Raw genomic sequence first — 23,064 nt, forward strand, 5'->3', positions numbered from 1 at the left:
ATAACAGGAAATCTCATTCTAAATTTACAGTTGCAGAAATGAGGCTTAGAAAGGAAGTTAACTAACTCTCTACAGCCTGCCTGGTTACTAAATGGCAGGGCTAGGATTAATAAATTCATTCATTTGTGCATTCAACATTTTTTTTTTCAAGACAGAGTCTCACTCTTGTTGTCGAGACTGGAGTGCAGTGGCATGATCTTGGCTCACTGCAACCTCCACCTCCCAGGTTCAAGGAATTCTCCTGCCTCAGCCTCCCGAGTAGGTGAGATTACAGATGTGCGCCCGGCTAATTTTAGTAGAGATGGAGTTTCACCATGTTTGCCAGGCTGGTCTCAAATGTCTGACCTCAGGTGATCCGCCCACCTTGGCCTCCCAAAGTGTCAGAATTACAGGCGTGAGCCACCGTGCACAGATCAACATGTTGTTACTGAGCGCTAGCTACTTATTTTTCTAGGTGCTGGAATATAGAGAGGAACCAAACGGATTAAAATCCTTGCCTCCATGGAGCTTACCTTCAGCTAACGGAGACAGTCAAAAACAAGGTAAGTCAGTATTATTCGTAGGAGATTATAAGGTAGAGTGTGCTAACAAGAAAACTAAGCCAGAAGGGGAGTGGGAATGTGTATGTGTGCGTGTTGAGGGAGGTGGAATTCACAATGCAATTTTTGCTAGAACAGGTCACTAGGGAAGGTCTCACTCAGAAGAGGACATTTGAGGAAAGGCATGAGAGGAGAGGAAGCAAGCCATGGGAGTATCTGGGGGAAAGGTTCCAGGCAGCAGAAAGAGCACATGCAAAGGCCCTGAGGCAGGACTGTGCCTGGCATGTTCCAGGGACAGTAAAAAGCCAGTGTGGCTGAGGCAGAGAAAGCAGAGAAAACAATGGGAGATGAGATCACAGAGGTAAGGGATTGGCTGACATTGGTACTTACTGAAGAAAACCCCTCCCTATGTTCCTGTTAACTGGGGTTCTTCCACAAAGTCAACACATCTATAGAAGCCACTGATGAAACAGGCTCCCCCTTGGAAAGACCATCTCGCCTTCCAGCCTCTCCATCCTGCAGAGAGGAAAACCTGAGTTTGGTGTTGGCAGTCAGGTAATTCATCAAATCTGGAAACCACCTCATCAGCATTCCCCTGGCCGACTGAAAGCAACCATGACGTTGTGCTGAATGCACTTGCAGAGTCGTGCTGTGCTCTCTCCGAGTTCATCACGGCACCTCCCTATGCAGGAGTTTCAATTCAAGGTCATTTTTGGTTCCTTTCAGTAGCAGACTCAGAACCAGACCTATTCAAGTGTCGGAATGGGGCAGACACATTAATAGCCAGACCCCAGTGGGAGTTCTATTTTCCATTTCCTCTTCCCCCATATTTATTTGTTTCTTCCTCTCCTCTGTGTGGTAAAGGTGATCTTGCATGATGTTTTCAGATGAGGCTTAAAAAGGTGGAGTGGAGGATGGGAAGATGACACCCTGAATTGGAGCTCACTCTTTCTCAGTCCCTCAGGCTGGAGTTGGGCTCCCTGGGTTCGAATCCCCATTCTATCACCTAGAAGCTGTGTGACCTTAGTCAGGATACTCAGCCTCTCTGAGCCTCAGTTTAAAATTTTGAATTGGGGCCAGGTGCATTGGCTCATGCCTGTAATCCCAGCAGTTTGGGAGGCCGAAGTGGGCAGATTACTTGAGGTCAGGAGTTCAAGATCAACCCGGCCAACATGGTGAAACCCCTTCTCTACTAAAAATACAAAAATTAGCTGGGTGTGGTGGCACATGCCTGTAGTCTCAGCTACTTGGGAGGCTGAGGTAGGAGAATCACTTGAACACAGTAGGCCGAGGTTGCAGTGAGCTGAGATTGTGCCACTGCACTCCAGACTGGGTGACGCAGCAGGATCCCATCTCAAAAATAAAATAAAAGTAAAGTAAAAAAATAAAATTTTTAATTGGGGATGATGATGACATCTTCCTCAAAGACTGGTCATGAGAATTCAATGTGGTCATTTAATTCTGTTTCAGGATTTAGCCAAATTTGGGTGGTACTTCCCTTTTGGTGGAGTACTTTTCATCACAACGAGAAGGATGTCTTAGGACTCCAGGACACTGAGAGGTGGGTGTCCAAAACATGTGGTTGTCTCTGCATTTCCACTCAAAGCAGAATCCAGGTATTTTCCAGGTGCTTCCCTCTCTCTGCTGAAAGTTCACTTCATCTCCATCTGGGTGGTCCCAGCCTCCCAGGCTGATAAGCCTCTTGAATTCTTAAGAGCAGACAGAGAGGTGGGCCCTCTGTGGTCTAGGGGAGAAGTGGCCCACTGCCTCAAATGGGAAAGATGTTCTAACTATGGTTATTCCCTTGCCTGGGACAAAAGCTGAAATTTTCTGGTCTCATGCAGGAAATTAAGGGAAATGTTTGTAAATTCTTTGGAAGGAGAAACATGAAAACAACAAGTAAATATCCTTTCTAGAGAAGGAGATTTTTAGCAAGGGAATTTGCAGAGATTATACCTTTCTTCCTTTAGTGTAACTTACCTTTTGGGGAAAGGGCACCCAGAATTTGGTGAATGTTGTCTAATGGCCACAGCTTATTAACCCTATGTGTTCCTATAGACAGGGCAAAAAATTACTACACAGTTATGGCAGAAAGCCTCCCATGACAGGGATACAGCAAACAGTCAATATGACTCCTGGCAATAAACCAATGAATAAATAATACATCAGGAATAGCTACAGCGTTTCATAGAAATGGCCAAAGCAATTATCTTAGGATCATTGTAATTAGAAAAACATTCCCATGAAATGTGTCTGTAATTCAGTGATTTAAATGAATAGAATAATGTTTTCTTACTGGCTCAGATTACTACTTTAGAGATAATTTATCATGGTGTCTGATGAAGCTCCAATGGCAGGAGCCCTTCAGATTATGATTTTAAATTGTTGTGGCCTGTTGATGGTGGCAGCAGCTCATCTGGAGCGGCCACTGGGGGAATGCCAGCTGCAGCAGGGGAGGCGCAGCCAGGGTTGCATGCTCTGCGGAGCTACCCAGGCCAGGAACAGGTGGGAGTCCTGCCTCCCACCGAGTTGGTGGGGAGGGAGCCCTGTGTTCTCGGGCGCCCCTGCAGCGACCAGCCGCAGCTCTGGACCCAGGCATCCCCCTTCTCTTAGGGCCAGGAAGCCCCCGCTTGCCCCTGCAGGCTAGGAAATGTCTGCTGCTGCTCCCTGGTCTCTCCCCACTCCTGGCACTAGCTCTGATTTTGGAGCAAAGTTGTGTGCAAGCTCGTGCACTGTCGCAACCTGGAAGGGTGGGGGTGCTCAGGACAGCACTGACATGCCAGACCCGCACCCCATCCCCTACCTCGGCCACCTCCGGAATTTGGGCACCAACAGTGCCAGAGGGAGGCTGGGGGTGCTGAAGGTGGCTCAGCACAGGCCTGCGCCCCTTGGCACAAACAGCCAAGGCATCATGGATAGCATGTTGATGGTGAGAGGCAGGCAGGTTCCTGGCCAGAAAGGGGCAGGTCTCTAGTGAAACTCCACCTTCAAGCCAGGGACAGCCTGAAGCCTGGGGACCAGGCTGCCAGTTCCGGGTGGAGTCCGAGGCCCAGAGTGGGATCTTATGGTGCTTTTTCCAGGCTTGCCCATGGCTGCGCATGAACCAGTCAGCACACACTTCCCCCCTTCTGAGCCAATTAAAACCCTGGACTCAGCCAGACTCAGACAGAAGTCAGGACTAACAGCTGTGGGAAGGAGCTACCCACTTCCGGTCTCCTTGACACTTCAGGATGACCTGCCTGCACGTAGGAGCTACCCACCATGGGTCTCCTCTCCAGTGAGAGCTGGACACTTGCCAGGACGACCTGTCTGTGGAAAGGAGTTACCCACTCTGTGTCTCCTGAGAGCTGTTCTGTCACTCAATGAAGCTCCTCTCCACCTTTTTCACCTTCCAGTTGTCCAGGCACTCCATTCTTCCTGGACACAAGACAAAAACTTGGGACCTATCAAATGGTGGGACTGAAAGAGCTATAATACAAATGGTTAAAACACAACCCCCACTCTCCATGATGAGAGAAGAGCTGTGGCCCTTCAAGGAGTTCAGACGTAGGGGCTCCTCAGGCCAGTGTTGTGATACCTTCTTTAGGGCTCTGTGGTTACTGGTGTCTCCAAGCTTCTGGGCACCACCGTGTTTCTTGGTGCCCACAATGGAAGTTGCTTGCAATACGCCTGGGCCACCATCAGCCTCGCACAGAGCCAGCGCCTGGAGTTGGCCTCCCCATTGCAGCCGGCATGCCGGGCTGTGTGCAGTGGCCAGAACCTGTTCAAATTCACACATCCCTCACCACTCCGCACATGGCTCCCCCTTGGTAGGCGTGGAATCTGTCTAGTAGCTAGAGCTGAGTGCAGCCTGCTGGGCCAAGTGGGTGGAATGAGCCCAGGGGTCCCGAGGAAAACTTGGGCAAGCAAAGGTTCCACTGACCACACAGGTTTCCAGCTGGCAAAGTGACACCCTAAAGATCCTGTGACATTTTCTGGGACACTATCATGACCACAGACTCAGCATCAAACAGTTAAATGACCTTGACAGAAACCCATGAAATGAACTTATCCATGTGAAGGATTCTTGCAGGTAAAAAGCCTGCCACGATGTAGATAACCACCTCTGCCTTATCACATTGGAAAATTGTGGCTGAGCTGTGCCAGGATTTTTGTGAAGGCTGAAGCAGAAGACAAAAGAGCCTGGCTTAAAGATGTACAGACCCACCAATTCCACTCCTACTTCTAAACCCAAAGACACGTCCACCAAAAGACATATGCAAGAATGTCCATAATTGCCCAAACTTGAATCAACTGAATGTCCAGCAATTGTCAAATGGGGAAATTAAACATTCAATGAAAGACTACTCAGCAATTCAATAATTTTTTTAAAAAAACCAGTTGCTACATACAGCAACTTGAATTAATCCCAAAACATGTTGAGCCAAAGAAGCCAGACACCAAAATATATGCACTGTATGATTCCGTTGACATAAGATTTTGAAGCAGACAAAACTAATCCACAGAGAAGGAGATCAGAGTAGTGGTTACCTTATCTAGTGTGCAGGTAGAGGTTATAGAATTGCAAAGACATGAAGCAGCCTACTGGATGCTGGACTATTCTATATCTTGATTGGAATAATGATTCCATGGGTGTGTATGTATGAAAAACTCACCATCTGCACACTTAATATTTGTACATTTTACTCTGTGCAAAGTATGCCTCAATTTAAAAATGAAAAAGTAGGAAACAAAAAATTAAATATAGAGGTAAACAGGATGTGTGGTTTTCTAGGTGGCTTTTATAAGACTCAAATTCAAGAATTGTGGCTCCTTTGTAAGGAGAGAAAATCTGAATGCCATCCAGATAGACTTGTCCCAGGGTGACACTGTGTTTGTTCCACATTAACCAGCACTATTGAGACTACTGTGCCGGGCAGTGGGCTGGCTGGTGGCAACACGATGGGAAAACGGGACTGTCGTGGACTCACTCAATAGGAGAAGCAACACTTCAGAAAGAAAACAACACACACAACTCTATCACTTTGAAATGCGATAGAGACTATAAGAAGAAAAATATACAAGACACACACGAGATGTTTTACAAGAAAGAACAAGAAGGAAGCCTACTTTTGTTTGGGAAGTCTGGAAAATCTCTGAAGAAATCACATTTGAATAAAGATGTGAAGGTTGGGTAGGAGTCAGCCAGCAGAATTAAGTATAACGGGAACACATGGAAGTGGAAGTGTGTGTGTGTGTGTGTGTGTGTGTGTGTGAGAGACAGAGAGAGAGACAGAGAGAGAGAGAGAGAGAGAGAAGCATGAGTAAAGGTCTTGAGCTGACTAGCCCAAGGAGCTGGGAGAATTCTAGTGTAAATAAAAGTTACTGAGTGGGAGGGAAGGAGGGAGATAATGCTGAGGGAGGAAGGTAGACAGGGGCCAAGCTATAGAGCACTTTCCAGGCCATGACTAGGGTTTAGATGAATGCCAAGTATAATAGAAAGGGTCAGAGGGTTAAGATCTAATTTACATTTAAAAGAGATCACTGGCTTCCAAGAAGAGAATAAACTAAAATAGATCAGAACAGTCAGAAGAACCAGATAAGACTATTGAAGTAATCCAGGAAGGAGAAGGCAACTTGAATTAAGATAGCAGAAACAAAAATGGAGAAAGGTGGATGGAAATAAGCTAGCTTTTTGAAATCCTCTTCTGATAACCTAATCTTTCTTCTAAAACTAGCTATTAACTCTAATCCGGGTGCGTGTGCTCTCTCTCTCCCCGTCCTACTGAAACACACATACACACTCACAGTAGACCCTCACCCTCTCACCCACTAGATCCCAGCTGTGATGAGAAAGCAACAGCAACGATGTCCATTCAGGGCCTTGCTAGGAATTCCAAGACATTATTTAGTTCAAGGAAAGGAAATCAGGAGTAAATGTTAACATTCATTCAGGGTCACCTATGTGACAAGCATTGGGTTAGATACTTTCACATTTGTTTTCTTGGATATCAAATTGGATATTATTATCCTCATTTTAATAGGTGAGGAAATTGCAGCATGAAGAGGTTAAATAATTATTTTATTGCAGCCTCATAGCTATTTTAAATGGCAGAAGTAGATTGATTTCCGAGCCACCTGATTCCAAAAACCACATTCTTTCTACTACACTCTGCAAATGATTCTTTTATCAAAGGTGTATGGCTTTTTAATAACAGACACCAGGAAGAGTAATCCACAGGGATGGCTTATTAATGGTGACATTTAGATTTTCAAACACCTGGTTAAAAGCAGATACCTTTGAACAGCAGTCTTCAGAGCCTCTGGGACACAGCCCCTTAGGCAACCTCGTACTCTAGTCCACCTGTGATTACTACAAGTCCACCTCCATGCACAGGTGCCCTGGATGCCAGTGATATCTGAGAGCAACCACTAAAGGTCAAAGGTGGCTACACAAATCCCAGCACTTTGGGAAGCTGAGGAGGGCAGATAGCGAGGTCAGGAGATCGAGACCATCCTGGCTAACACGCTGAAACCCGTCTCTACTAAACATACAAAAAAAAAAAAATTAGCCCGGCGAGGTGGCGGGGACCTGTAGTCCCAAGCTACTTGAGGGGCTGAGGCTGGGGAATGGCGTGAACCCAGGAGGCGGAGCTTGCAGTGAGCCGAGATGGCGCCACCGCACTTCACCCTGGGCGACAAAGCGAGACTCTGTCTCAAAAAAAAAAAAAAAAAAAAAGTGGCTACACAACCTCCAAATGCAGTGACATCAGAGCTGAGTTCAGCCCAGGTGTGCTGAGGCAGGTAGAGACTTGAATAATACTGAAGTGTCTCAAGTTGGGTTTCACTATAAGACAGATGGATCTAGCCCCTGCCTTGGAAAACAGCATAGCCTTGTGGGGAGGGAAAGGGTAAGAGTGAGAAGCTTGCCGATTCTAGGCTTTCCTCCTGCTTTAACAGTGACTTTGCCCAATTACCATAAACACATTTCTTTGAGGTGGCCATGTGACCAGAGATACCATATCCTGGGGACTCAGGGAAGAGGGATGAATCCACTAGGGTTCAGTCGGAGAAGCAGGGCCACTCTGAGTGATACGGAACAAGGGATTTGTTATTAAGATGAGCACGATTGTGGGAGCTGGTGAAGGGGGTGATGGCAAGCTGCTTCTGTACCTGGTGGGGGCCTAAAGCTGCTGTAGCTGGGCAGCTCTGGTAATCAGGAAAGAAGGCTGCATCTAATGTGAGGAGAGTAACATTAACTTGAAGCGTGAGAAAAACTAGAACTGTCACCAGTGGAGGGTGTCCAGGTTCTTGGCATCTCGAATGAAAAAAATGGACAAAATGCACAAAGCAAGGAAAGAACGAAGCAACAAAAGCAATTTATTGAAAATGAAAGCACACTCCACAAGGTAGGACATGGGCTGAGCAAGCAGCTCAAGAACCTGGTTACAGATTTTTCTGACCTTTAAATACCCTCTAGAGTTTTCTCATTGGTTACTAGGTGTACACCCTATGTAAATGAAGTAGTGGCCTGCAACCAGTCTGATTTGTAGAAAGTGACCAATCAGAGGCTGAAGTGAAGTTACAAAGTTACACCCCATGCAAATGAAGACTTGGCCCATGACCAGTCTGACTGATTGCAGGAGGGGACTATCAGAGCTACTTTCAATTTTTCATCTGCCATGCAGAAGGACAGCGGGGGGGGGGGGGGGGGGGGGGGCAGTGCAAAGGGAGTAGCATCTGGTCCTTTTGTTACTTGGGCATGGAAAGTTGGGGTTTTCCATTTGATTTAGTTCTAGGAAGTCAGCATGAATTGGCCTTCCATTTCCTGCCTCCAGGACCTATTCTCCTGCTTCAGAACAATGAGGACCGAATTGACCCCACCTATGCCTCTTATTGCCTCCAATTTTGACAATGTGGGGAACCTGCAGAAGCCAACACTTTCTCCATGAGACTACACACACAGTAAGTTTGCAACTCAAGAATCTGAAGGAGGAGATTGGGTAGGAACTGAAGGAGTTGCAGGCCCAGGCACTGCTCCATGCCAAGATGATGAGCCATTAGGTCAGCCTGAGCTATGGGGTCTGCCTGATACCTATACCAATCCACAAAGAGTGGCTACTGCTTCCTTCCCTTCTGCCTTCCCAGTCTCATGCAAATTTCTCTTGTGGTCAGTCCTAATCTACAATGATACAGGGAAGAGAGTTCTGGGAAATATTTCCAACTTAGCTAAGTTGACACAGTACCAAGCCCCTTCAAGGGGAGACCTCTAGAGACAAATAATTACATTAACTAAAGATTTTATGGTATTGGTAGGTGGAAAGAGAATTCCCATTCAAACCTATAGTGCAATCCTGGCCAGATCCTTTGAGAAAAAAACAAACAAACAAACAAACAAAAAAACCACTTGAGTCAGTCATGGTGGCACATGCTTGTAGTCCCAGCTACTCAGAAGGCTCAGGTGAGAAGATCACTTGAGCCAGGGAGTTCGAGGCTCTAATGAGCCATGATCGCATGACTGCACTCGAGCCTGGGTGACAGAGCAAGACCCTGTCTCAAAAAAAAAAAAAAAAAAAAACACTTGAAATTCAAGTATAAAGTGGAGGAGAGCTGAAAATCAACTAATAAATCATTAGTGAGTGCTGATTATATGCAAAGCCAAGTCATAGGCATCACTGTGAAGATACAGACAGCAGCAGGATAGGATTCCTGCCCTCACTGGAAGGAAGATGAGGTACAGAAGTGCCACATATGCATTACACACTAAATACTCCACACTCCCGGGGACTCCTGCAGGATACTTCTAAAAGCTGCCTGCTGATTGGTTAATAGAACTGACTTGAGCATTCTCAGACTCAGGTTCAAATTCAGCCTTGCCCCCTGCTAGATATATTTGCTTAGTCACTCTGAGCTTCCATTTCCTGGTTCATAAAGTACGGTTAGTAATAATACTAATATAAGTTGGTTTAAAAGATTAAAAGAGATTTTACATGTGAAGCACTGGCACACAGCAGGTATTCAGGAAGTGGTAGATATTTTATTGTTTGTCATCATCATCCCTGTTCCTTTTTAGACTCAAAGCCTACCTGAGTAGATGTATGACTTTAGTGTCAGGGACCTATGAGCTTGCAAAAATATATATATGTGTCTAATCTCTTAATGATCAGCAGTTCGCATAAGTTTATGTGTTTCCCATATTTATATATTCATTCGGTAAAAAGTAAGGGCCTAATATTATGCAAGACTCGTGTGTCCAAATTGCATTCTAATGGCGCAGCAATACAAGTCAGGGAGCTAAAAGTCTCAGATGGCTAATGCAAACGACATTCTTAGGAGCCAAAGTTCAGTTCAGCAAATATGTCCTGGAACTTGAAAGAAAAGGAAGAGAGGTTGAAAGAAAAGAAGCCTCACTGTCGCTTGTAGTGGTCAAGGAAGATTTCAGAGAGCAAGTGGCATTGGGGTTCAGCTTGGAAGAATAGGCAAGGTTCACGCCAGGAGAGAGGAGGGCAGCATTTCTGGGGCAGTGGAGGCTGGAAAGCCCCTGATGTAGTCACAGGGTAGCAGCGAGAGGAGAGTGGGCTTGTAAGGTAGTAAGTAGGCCAAGAAGTAGACTGTGCAGGGGTTTGAATGTCAGGGTCAGGAGTTCAGACTTTGTATGGTGGATAGCAGGGTCACTGAAGGTTTTCATAGAGAGAAGGGGCACAATGGAAGCCAAGTTTTAGGAAAACGAAGGTGGCAGAAGTCTATTGTCTGTAGAGGATTGAGGAGAGACTGTAGGCAGGAAGGCTGACTGGACATCCTGTCACAGAAACTCAGAACTAAAGAGAGGTCCAGTAATGAGACACTGAGAGTGCAGGGAGGGCTGCAGGGACTCGTGGGAAGGGAGAAAGCAATGCTCTTGGTGCCTGCTTGCACATAAGGAGTGACTAAAGGTGTGAGAGATGAGCTGGAATTCCAAGCCTGGGCAGCATGAACAGAAGTAGGAAAGCCGGGGCTGGGGTGTGGGAAAGAGAAAAGAGGCTGTGTTCCACATGGAGAGTCACTGAGGAGCCCTGAAGGCACAGGCAAGAGATGAGGGCAGACGAAAGACTGGGGGTAACCTCCAGAGAAGGGCAGACTGAACTTGGAAAATGCCTGAATATAGGAAGGGGCAGGAGGTACCAGAGAAAGAACAGAGGCCTGGCCTCCTGGGAAACCTAATGAAACCTTTGAATTGCTGATGGAAGACAGTGAAGACCTCCAATCCTTATAGCTCTTCCTGATGCACTGGTGCTTGTTTCTACAAGAGAAACATCACATTGCAGACCTGCTCAATGGCTAAAGAAAAGAGAAAACTCAGACCATTCCCAAAGAGAGAGAGGATTCCCTCAGAAAGAGTTGAGCTATTGCCCAGATCGTGGTCATGATGCTGCCTGTGTCAGGGTCCCTTGAGAACCAGACGGCGCATTCAAAGTGTTGAAGAGATTTGATGCAGAGGCCATTTGCAGAGTCAGGCACCGAGGACCAGCCACATTCATACACTGTCATCCTCCTCATCCCGAAAGGGAGCAGAGGGAATGGAATTACTTGAAGCCTAAAGAGGGCCAAAGGGGTAGAACCAGTTGCCCAATCGGAGTGGTGGCTATAGGAGAACACAGCTACTGCCCAGAAGAGTAAAACGAATAAATACCCCAATGTTTCTCTCCTCCTACTTCCCTATTTCCTATAAGCACTTCTCATTAGCCAAACCACCCAGAAGCCACAAGACAATGAAGTCTAGCCAGTGCAATCTGCAGTGCTCAGTCTCCCGAGGTACAGAGCAGGTCAGAAAAGTGTGGAGGATGGATCTTGGGGAGAAAATGGAGAATAATGAGAACATTGGCCCATTTTCTTCCCTAGTTCAAAGTTCTACTTTGAGCAGAAGTAGACATGATTAATTTTTATTGTAAATGATACACATTTGGATGGCATTTTATGATTTCTAAAGTATTTCATATAGATTCTCCTTTTTGAGCTACATAGTATCCCTATGAGGTAGAAAACACCATGTTATTTATGTCCATTAAACTCTGAAGTCCAGAGACATTAAATGATTTATTCAACGTCACACAGTGAGTGAACTGTGAAGTCCACACTAGAAATAATGCCCTCTAATTCTTAACCCATTGCTCTTTCCCAGGTGTGAAATTAATCTACCTGGGAAGGTGCCCCTGCTGTAAAAGACAATAGGACACAGCTGTCCAGAATGTGGCATGTATTGTGGCCCTGGTCCAGTTGGGTGAACAGAGCCATCCTGAGTTGTTTTCAATAAGCAAATATTCCTGACACTTCAATTATCCCAACCCAAACAATGAATACATTGTGCCAGAGGCTTCATAAATTTCATTCAGTTGGATGCAATGAGAATAATATAAGTCAAAGCTTTGTGTGTATTCCCTCAAAAAAAAAGAAAGAAAGAAAGAAAGAAACCACCCAACAAAACAGAAATTGTTGTAAGGAAAACATCCAGGCTAGAAAAAAGAGGCAACACAGGCTCTGTGTTCATCTCTATCCCCGTATCTCTGCAGAGAAAGTGTCTTCAGTCAGGAACCCCAGTCTCTACAAGTCAAAGCAGGAATATCGGCCTTCTTACACTTGGACAACTCCAGAATTGTGTGATTGGTAAGATTTTTTTTTAACGTTTCTGTATTTGATGTCTTCTCCTCCTCATGTACACCCTCCTTGTCCACTTCCTCTACCGTACTGTCGTGAGCTGAATTGCATCCTCCTCTCCCCCGGCAAAAGATATTACTAAAATTCTAACCCCCAGTACCTCAGAATGTGGCCATGTTTGGTAACAGGGATGTTAAAAAAGTAATCAAGTTAAACTAGGGGTGTTACAATAGGCCCTAAGCCAATATGACTTGTGTACTGTGAAAAGAGAAAATTTGGACACAGAGACGGACACATAGAGGGAAGACATGCATAGAGACATGGAGAACACACCCATCGACCAACCAAGGAATGCCTGAGGCTACTGGGAGCTCAGGGAGCCCTGGAACAGATCCTTCCCTGGAGCTTTCAGAGGGAGCATGGTCCTGTGGACAACTTGATCTCAGACTTCCGGTCTCCAAAACAGTGAGATAATAAACTTCTGTTGTTCTAAGCCACCCAATTTGTGGTACTTTGTTTACAGTAGCCCCTAGGAAATTAATATACCCACTAAATGTATGCACATTTATATCAAAGATATAGCCAGGAAAATGGTAGTTATTTTCTTGGCAAAACTCAAGGTTTCATACAAAAATATCCAAAGAAAGTGCTGGAAAAGGTTTATATAGATTACACATTGATCCTTTTTTCTAACTCTGCAGAACAGGAGTGGATTAGGCTTTGTGACAATATCTGATGTGTTGGTACCAGAATTAATTATGATGCATTTGGTTCCAAGTAACAGTATATCCATATTAAGACGGTTTAAACAATGAAAGCAACATCTTGGCTCCCATACCTGAAAATGTAGATGTACTCTGGGATTTAAGCATGATTTTATCAAGGCTCTAGATTCATTTCTCTGTAATTCTCTTCGTCTTGCCTCTTTTGTGTGTTGATTCCAGCCTCAGGCTGGTTTCCCTCACGGTAGCAAAATCATTGCAGTGGTTCCGGCATGCATGTCTGACTCCAACACTTCCTGGAGAAAGAATGCCTTTATGCCCTAGATTCTTCAGCAACAGTCCCAGATGTGGTGCTGATTATTCCATTCCTAACCAGTCCTAGAGGAAAGCCAACCACTGACTGGCTATGCTTCACTTGTGTGGTCCAATCACTGTGGCAAGATGCTTGAATTTTCCTAATGGCTTGGACCATTCTGGGCCTCCTGCTGGAGGCAGGGATGAGTGACCAGATATCCAGGGCAACCTTGAATGGAAGATGATCAAAATGAACATTGAGGAAGCACCACAATGTCCAGTCCAGAACTAAACCCTCTGCATATTGCAAAGTCTAATCTTGTCAAGATCTGATTGTTAGAACATTAGCTTGAGCTAGAGCCACCTGCTTAAATGTGGAATCTAGAATATGAAGATTTCATTTCATATCTGAGAAGGGCCTATAAGTTGAGGAGGTGAGATTATATTTATTTTATTTATCAGGCACTGATAAGCCCCTTGGACTTCTCTATTCCTACATTGTCTCTTCATGTGATCTCTGAAGCATGGTGGCTTCAGGAATAGGACTCCCAAGGGGGTGTGTGTGTGTGTGTTTTATCTATCTCAGGTATCTCTCTCTACACACACACACAGAGAGAGAGAGAGAGACAAAAGCAGGCGGGTCCTTATCAGCTTACATGACCTAGCCGTAGAAACCAGCAACTTCACTTCTGCAACAAACTGCAACAAACTGCATCAGGGAAGTCACAAAGTCCCTCTGGGTCCAAGGGGAGAGGAAACAAACTCCACCCAGAATAGAGAGTGGTAAGGTTCTAGCAGAGCACATGGGACCAGAAAATTACTGTGTCCCCATATGAAAAATACAGTCAGCCACACACGCTTATAGCATTTATATACCATAGACTGTTCCAATTGTGTTACTACTACAAACTCATTTAATGGAATAGGGTACTAGACTTCCTTTTATAGATGGCAGATGCTGTGTGTGACCCACCCACATCTTTTTGGCTCTCATCATTTCAGCACCTACCAGTTCATCTTCCAAATGCAGGATCTTGGCCCGAGAGCTTCCACTGGCCTCTGGAGTCTGGTGTGTTCTTGCACGCAGCAAGCCGGGTGTATTGGGGAATAGATTTCCTCTAGGAGCAGCTATCACCAAATAATTGGCAGGAGTTGGTGTATAAATGCCCTGGCTCCCTTGCCCTCTGGTGGCAGGATGGGATTTGATTCTGAGGCATGTGCTCTATGCTGGCTTCCACAGTCCCCCATGGGACAAGCTTCAGTGGTCCACAGTGGCGGCTTTCTTGACAATGCAACTCCATCATCTGCCTTTCTTTCCCTGTCTTCTTCCTACCACCACACTAGTGTTTCCTGTCACTCCCAAATAACCTACCTGGATCTGAACTTTTCCGGAGGAGCCCACACCAAGACTTTTAACTCGCCCAAGATCACTCAGTTAGGAATTTGAACCCAGATTATAATTGTAGGTAGCTTTGAGAGGCACTTTCTTAGCACCTATTAAGTGACATTAGAGAAAAGGCAGTGCCGAAGAGCCCAGGAAAAGGAGGTAAGATACCTCCAATCTAGACTTGGGATGTTCCAAAGTTACAGCCACCAAACACTTCTCGAGCTTATACTATGAGCCAGGCATTGGGCTACATGCTAGGGGACCTTGGCTCACTGATTCTGGGATGGACATAACAATTCTTGGCCAAATTCTCCCTCTTAGCTGTGAGGAAAAATATCATAAAACTTTTAGATGAGAAAGCCCTGCTCTAGTATAAGATTCATTTTGCTAACACTGCTTCTGGGACTTCAGCATGGGCCGCTGGGATGGGGCTGGAATGAGCGTATTAGCTGGGGCTGCCATAACCAAATATCATCAGCTGAGCGGCTTAAACAACCGAAATTTATTCTCTCACAGTTCTGGAGCCTGGGAAGTTCAAGGTCAAGGTGCTGGCCAGTTCAGTGTCTGCTGAGAGCTCTCTTCCTGGCTTTCAGGAATCTGTATCCTTTCTGTGTCCTCCCTTGATAGAGAGAGGTCTCCCTTCCTCTTTTTATAAGGACATTAATTGTGTTGTATAAGGGCCCCACCTTATGACCTCACTTAACCTTAATTAGCTCTGTATAGGCCCTTGCTACAAATACAGTCATATTGGGGGTTAGGACTTCAATATATGAATTCTGGGAGGACACAATTCAGTCCATAGCAGTCAGGTTCTAGTATAGTTTTCTGCAGGGGTTCACACCTACAGAATAAGCTTTTAGCTTTATTTTATTTAGTTAGCAATCATTATCCACAGCAAGTCGAGGGTGGAAGCACTTTTGACTACAAAAAATACTTCTAAAGTCTAAAGAGCATAAATATTGTGTGACTGGATGGGCCAGTGCCCTGTCTTAAGGAAGCCCCGCCAAAGGCCTCCCAGGGCAATTCATGCCGCTCCACTCATGGGAGGCTGCAGTCCAACATGTAAGTGCCTTCATTAAATCCTCTCCCACTTTTTCTCAAACTCAGGGTTTTTTTTTTTTTTTTTTTTTTTTTTTTTTTTTTTGATTTTTTCCCGAGAACATGCTGTCTCTTTATCTCTCTGAACTTCTAGGTAATATCTGTGTCATGAAAATAATCTAGATTAGAAGTGTGCGGCTTTGGCCAAATAGCTGAGTTTCACGGCAGCCAGCTCAGCCAGCCCAGTTTTGGGCTTTAAACAAGGAACTCCAGTTATTGAATCTAATCTTTCTCCCTTTTCTCTGTCTTCATAGGCAAATGGACTCATCGATTTGTTGACAGAACACCTGTTAGGTGTAAGGCATGGTGCCATATGCTTTCCTTGGGGCTTGCCTTCAAGCAGCTAACAGAAATAAGAAGAAAAGAGGTGAAAAAGACAGTGTGATAAGGCCATAGTGGTGGATTGTGGATATCCTGCCCTGTATCCACCTGAGTTTACTTGCGAGACAGCCTACACAGCATGCTGGCAACTTCCCCCTCACTGACTCAAATGTCAGTCTCCTTTGGCAACACCCTGACAGACACACCCAGGATCAATACTTTGTATCCTTCAATCCAATCAAGTTGCCACTCAGTATTAACCATCACACCTTCTAAGCCATCATCTCCTTCTAATCCTCCCATAACAATGGGTATAAGTTATGAAGGTGGGTTAGAAACTGGTACCTATCCCTCATTAAGTTGCCAGATGGATTTAACAGCACCTCAAAGTCAACATGCCCCAAGTCAAAGTCTTCTTTACCCATGAAATAAGATGGTTTGCTACTTCCCTACATCTCTGAAGGGGTCCACCATTCCTCTGGCAACCGTGTTCTCAAAGCCCAGAGGGAGGAAAAGAAAATGGATCTAAATAGAATGCCAGGTCCCACGCTGGATATTTTCACACCTTACCTCATTTAATACAACAAGCAAGGTGGTAGACAACATTGTCTACCTTTGCAAATGAGGAAACAGAGGCTTACAGACGTTAAAGAATTTGCCTGAGAATAAAGCTAAAAGTAGCTTTAAAATACTAGAGCTGGGATTGCAAGCTTGATGCAAAGTTTGGGCTCTCTTCATCCTTCACCAAGACCTTTCATTTTTCCCTTTCAATATCTCTTATGTCTGCATTTCCCTTCCATTCCCATCACTAGCACTCTCCTCTAATGCCCCATCCAATGGGGAAGTCTCCAATAGGTCCCTCTGCTTATAATAGCCAAGAGGGTAGCTGTAAACCAGGTTCAGTAACAGATGCTTCATGTGAGGGAACTGATGGACAGCTGTCTAATGCATAACCTCTGACCTCAAAGGAATTTACAGTTCAGAGTCCAAAATAGCAAGGAAGTGGTGGGAGGAAGGTGAGAGAAAAGGGTGGGAGGGTGAGATAGGGGAGGGAGGGGAATAAGGTGTGGGCCATGGAGGGAATCCGTCTGTCTCATGGTTTGCCCTAGGAACCCTTCTGCTCAGCCCCAGCCTGCTTCTGGGCCCTCGTCCTCACCCCTCTTTGCTGTCCATATGGGTTCAATGTGAGTAACCGCAGTTGTAGAGTGTAGTTGTCTTCTTCTGACACAGTCCTAAATACAAAACTGAGTAGCCAGAAGAATCACTTCTACAGTAAACGTCTGTAAACAATGGTTGTATTTCTTTTCAATATTACTGGTTAACATTGTGGAGCTGTTACTGATGGGCCAGACTCTGTGCTAGGCACAGACTTTCCAGGGATTATTTCATTTAATCCTCACAGCAACCACCATGCATTTGCAGATAGGCAAGTCAGGCTCACAAAAATGTATGCAGGGTTTCAGGGTTATGATAGGTAGAGCCAAACCCATGTGCCCAACCCAAGGGCCCCTGAGCTCCAACCCTACATCAAACTGCCAACATAGTACACCTGTTAGGAAAAGATTCTTGTTGCAAAAGCACCATAGGCAGTGTGTGTGTAAGGTCATTGTAAAAGTGTAGATAAGCAAGGGATAAGTGTCATCCCACCACCCAGAAGTAACCACTGTTAACATGTTGGCTTATCTGTTCCCAGGTGTTTCTGTGCCTGTACATACTATTCTTCTTGAATAAAAATAGGATTACACAGTGTATACAGTTTTGTAACTTTTGTTCATGAAACAATATACTGTATAATGCATTTCTTTCTTTATCATGAGATAGTCTTCTATGCTACAGGAGGTTTTGTAAGATTTCTTCATTCTTTTGAATGGATGCACCATAATTTATTTAACCAATTCTTTATTTTTAGACATTTAGGAATGTGGTTTTGTTTCATCCTTTTAGTTTTTCACTCTTATAAATAATTCTGTGGTGGACGTCTACGTGGTTGAAGCTGTCCAGTCAAGCTCCTCACACCCTCTCAGGCCCTCCTCCAAATCCTTTGCCATACTGCAACTGGCAGGCTCACGGCCTTGGAACATGGGGCTTCCTTTGTCTGAGTCCCCTCCTCTCGCTGCAGTCACCAGCTAACTCATGCTGTCTCTTGGGTCTCAGATGAAATGCAGCTTCCACTAGGGAGTCCAGGCCTTTCCGCTGTTTGTGCTCCTAGACCCTACCTTGTTCCTTCATTGCATTTAACATAATTATGGTGAATTAATTGGCCATGTAATTACTTATCTAATTATGATGTTCCCTACTAGACTATTAGCTTCATGAAGGCAGTGTCTTTGACTCCATTTTTCACTCTGCTATCCCCAGAGCACTTCGTAAGAGTTTCTAAAATCTTTTCCATAAGGTTTTCAATTTACTTTGCCTAGATCCATGAGAGGAATCACTATATATGGCAGCTATAGCCTTATGAAATATATTTCTTAACTAATAAGGTTTGAGAGTCAAAATTTTTCCTTGATCCATGGGCTGCAGAATGGATGCTGTATTATCACAGATGAAAACAACATTCATCTCCTTGGACTTTTCCGTCAGAGCTCTTGGGTGACCAGGTGTATTGTCAATGAGCAGTAATATTTTGAAAAGCATCATTATTTCTGAGCAGTAGGGCTCAATAGTGGGCTTCAAATATTCAGTAAACCATGCTGTAAACAGATGTGCCATCATCCAGGTTTTGTTGTTCCATTTATAGAGCACAGGCAGAGTAGATTTATTATAATTCTTAACAGCCCTAAAATTTTCAGAGTGGTAAATAAGCTTTGCTTCAACTTAAAGTCACCAGCTATGTTAGCCCCTAACAAGAGAGTGAGCTTGTCCTTTGAAGTTTTGAAGCCAGGCATTGACTTCTCCTCTGTAGCTATGACAGTCCTACTTGTCATCAACTTCCAATCTAAGGCTATTTTGTGTACATTGAAAATATGTTGGCAAATGAAGCCACTTTTATTAATGATCTTACCTAGATCTTCTGGATAACTTCCTGCAGCTTTTATATCTGCACTTGTTGCTTCACCTTGCATGTTTATGTTACGGAGATGGCTTCTTTCCTTAAAACCTCATGAACCAACCTCTGCTGGCTTCCAACTCTCCTTCTGCAGTTTTTTTTTTTTTACCTCTCTCAGCCTTTGCAGAATTAAAGAGAGTTAGGACCTCGCTCTGGATTAGGCTTTGGTTTAAGGAAATGTTGTGGCTGGTCTGATCTTCTATCCAGACCACTAAAACTTTGTCCATATCAGCGATAAGGATGTCTTGCTTTCTTATCACTCACATGTTCACTAGAGAATAATTTTTAATTTTCTTCAAGAACTTTTCCTTTGCATTGGTGACCTGGATAAGTGGCACAAAAGGCCTAGCTTTTGGTTTATCTTGGTTTTCAATATGCCTTCCTCACTAAGCTTAATCATTTCTAGCTTTTGATTTCAAGTGAGAGACACACGACATTTCCTTTCACTTGAACACTTAGAGGCTACTATATGGCTAGTAATTAGCCAAATTTCAATATTTTTGTGTTTCAGGAAATAAGGAGGCCCAAAGAGAGGAAGATAGGTAGGAAAACTGCCAGTCGGTGGAGCAGTCAGAACACACACCGTATTTATCGATTAAGTTCACCATTTCATATGGGCAAGATTTGCAGTGGTCCATTACGATAGTAACATAGTGACATAAAAGATCACTGATCGCAGATCACCATAACATATAATAATAATGAAAAGTTTTAAGTGTTGTGAGAATGACCAAAATGTGACACAGAGACATGTAGTGAGCTCATGTTGTTGGAAAAAAATGATGCCAGTAGGCTTGCTTATTGCAGGGTTGCCACAAATCTCCAATTTGTTAAAAAACACAGTATCTGTAAAGCACAATAAAACAAAGTGCAATAAAACAGGGTATGCCTGCATGTGAATCAGAGGTAGAAGATTCTTGGCCAGTTTCAGTGGCTCACGCCTATAATCCTAGCACTTTGGGAGGCCAAGGTGGGCAGATCACTTGAGGACAGGAGTTCCAGACCAGCCTGGCCAATGTAGTGAAACTTTGTCTCTACTAAAAATACAAAAATTAGCCAGGCGTGGTGGCACACACCTGTAATCCCAGCTACTCGGGAGACTGAGGTAGAATCACTCGAACCCAGAAGTTGGAGGTTGCAACGAGCCGAGATCGCACCACTGCACTCCAGCCTGGGCAACACAGCAAGTCTGTCTCAAAAAAAAAAAAAAAAAAACCCTAAAGAACAAAAACAAACAAAAAATAAGAGATGAAGATTCTATTTCCAAGGTTGCCACAAACTTTGTGATCTTGGGCACAGAGAAGTTGTGATTCTAAAATCCCTTTGAATTCTAAATTCTGCAACTCTATGCATTGGGCAGTGGACAGAACGTGAACTTTGACATCAGAAAGATCTGTTTTCAAAAATGTGCCTCGTTGCTTTCTAGCTGATGGGTCTTATAGTTAAGCTTTCTGATTTTAATTTCCTCATCAATAAAATTAGGCTAATAATATCTTCCTTGCTGTATTAGTATGAGAATTAATGCTAACATGGTGGACAATTCTTGGCATCAATTAAGGACAGCACCGGTGGTTCTCATGCTGGCCTCGCTGGTGGCCCAGCAGCAACTTCCTTCCGTTGCCCATGTAAGCCTCTGTCTCACTATAGGAAATCTACACACACATTCACCACTAAGTAATGCCTCAGACACCTTCACACTCTTGAACTTTCCTATGACTATGATACATGCTTTTCAATCTATCTTAAGGTGACCTTCACTTGCACGGAAAGTCTGAAAATGTACAGTCAGAGTTGCGTAACTGTGAGGTTGGCCTATAAAGGAAGCAGCTTTTCTTTTCTTCCTTTAATTTTTTTTTTTTTCATTCACTTGAGGCATTCCCCTTGTGGGCGTGTGATCTCCCCGATGGCAGCAATAGCTCAGGCAGCCACAACCACAGCCCTCAGTCCGCTGCAAGTAAGAGCGCAGAACACCTGGCCTCCTACAGCCTGGAGCTCCAGCAGTTCCATCTGGTGGCTGCCAGAGCAAAGGCTCAAGGTCCTCTAGGCTTGCCCTGAACAAGGCACAGGGGCAGCTGTCACTCCCTGGAGCAAATTTACTCTGGGGAAACCTCTGGTCAAATTCCAACAGCTCAGAATTCCAGAGGTGCCAGGAGAGCCAAAGCACTCACATGACCCTCCACTCATCAGCACACACAGTTGTCTGTGATCCAGGTAGGAAAGTGAAATGTTTTCATCTGAGTGCACATCATGATACCAGAACCAGAAGACATTTCAGAAATAGGTTGATTCAGTCTTGTTACTCTGTATATATATATATATACACACACACACAACGAGAGCCACAGAAACAGGTTGTTTTCTGCCTGGTAGTCTTTAACTCTGGTCACACTTAACATCACCAGGAGAGAAATACAGGCAAAAAAACATGGTCGAATATTACAATAGCCAACCCTTACATCAAGTTTACCCTGTGCCAGGCACTGTCTAAGTACTTAGTCTGCAAAACCCCAAAGAGTAGCTAATGACACTATCCTCATGTTACACATGAGGAATGGGAGTACTGAAGTGTTAAATAACTTGCTCAAGATCACATAGCTCATGAGTGGCAAAGACAAGAGTTTGAATCCACCTAACAGTCTGATTTCAGACACCAAGCTCTAAACCACCGTGTTTCACAAAAGAAAAGTTACAAAGAACCGAAAAACATAAGAAAAGATGCTTAACCTCACCAGGGACCAAGAGAAGGTATGGCAAAGAAAAAAGACATGCTCAAATACTTGTAGAGTGTACGTCGGCCCTTTTAGAAAGGTGATTTGTGAGTGTCTACCAAATGTAAACTACGAATTCGCCCTGGCCCAGGATTCCACTTCCAGTAATCTATGCTGCTGGAATACTCAAAAGCTTTGTGTACAAGGATGCTCACAGATGGCAATATCTTTGCAAGGCCCTCTGGCCATCTCTGTATGTGACTCATTGTAAAGTACCTGGCACTTCGTAGGTACTCCAGAGCTGCTTGCAAGAATATGCAACCAATAAATATTTATTTATCTAAATAATGATGTGTTGTCCAAGTACTTCAGTAATGCTACTAACAATTCAATAGTGAAAGTGTGACCACACCAAGCTTGGCAAAACTACAAGGGATCACAAAAAGGCTCTTCTCTTTCAGGCTCTGTTAGGGAGGAAGATGGCCCCACTTGCTGCATTATCTGGGTCCACCACTGGGGGGTCTGATGAGTGCAGCCAATGGATGACACCAGCAGATGAGAGGGTAGGAGTGAGAGCTGGCGTGTTTACGCCTCCTCCTACCCCTTCTATACCTCTGTTGCTCTACGCTGGGTCATGGTTTCAGCAGTGGCTGGAGTTACTTACAGCCCCAGATCTCTCTTGTTGGTCACTGTCTCACGGCTTTGACTCACAATGGTTTTGGTGATGCTTCTTCTCCTTCAAGCTTAGAAGAGGGGATGGTTTCTACTGTCGTTAGCCTCTGGCTGCCTCACTCCATCTTCATTGCTCCACTCACCTGCCCACATGTCTATTCAGAGCCCTTACTAAACAGTCTCCGATTGAAGCCTTGAGTGCCATCTTTGTTTGCCAAGACCATAAGTGATTTGGTCTCAGACTTTCATCCAGTGTACATTTGTGGAGGACCTAATGGGGGTTACCAGCATGAGGAAGTCAGTCCCTTCCACCTGTCAGCTCAGGGGAGCAGCTATAGCAGGGGTATTCCATGGGCCTGTGCAGGACCTTCTCCTTCAAATTCAGAAGGGGCTTCGCTCTTTTCTAAGCGACAATGAATTAAGATGGCAACATTTGGTTAAGTAAGTTTTTGTTCAGGTGTCTGTCTCAGATAAATCTAAATCCAGTTAAAACCTCTCTATCTCTAGAAATACCTCAAGAACTTCATCTCATAGGGCAAGTGCAGTGAGTTCAAAGAGGCTAAGGGGAAGTGAAGTGGAAGCAAACCTGCTTCTCCTTGAGTGTCCCCACCTCAGGGAAGGATACTGCCAACCATCTGGTCCCCAAACTGAAGCCCCAGAATCT

General features: G+C 44.6%; 1 pseudogene; it reads left to right on the top strand.

Moving 5' to 3' along the window:
- The first annotated feature begins 455 nt into the window (after nucleotides 1–455).
- On the top strand, nucleotides 456–16,121 carry LOC111537962 (annotated as a pseudogene).
- The last annotated feature ends 6,943 nt before the right edge of the window (nucleotides 16,122–23,064 follow it).

The sequence above is a fragment of the Piliocolobus tephrosceles genome, chromosome 9 (assembly GCF_002776525.5).
Source record: "Piliocolobus tephrosceles isolate RC106 chromosome 9, ASM277652v3, whole genome shotgun sequence".
In the NCBI taxonomy this organism is placed as follows: Eukaryota; Metazoa; Chordata; class Mammalia; order Primates; family Cercopithecidae; genus Piliocolobus; species Piliocolobus tephrosceles.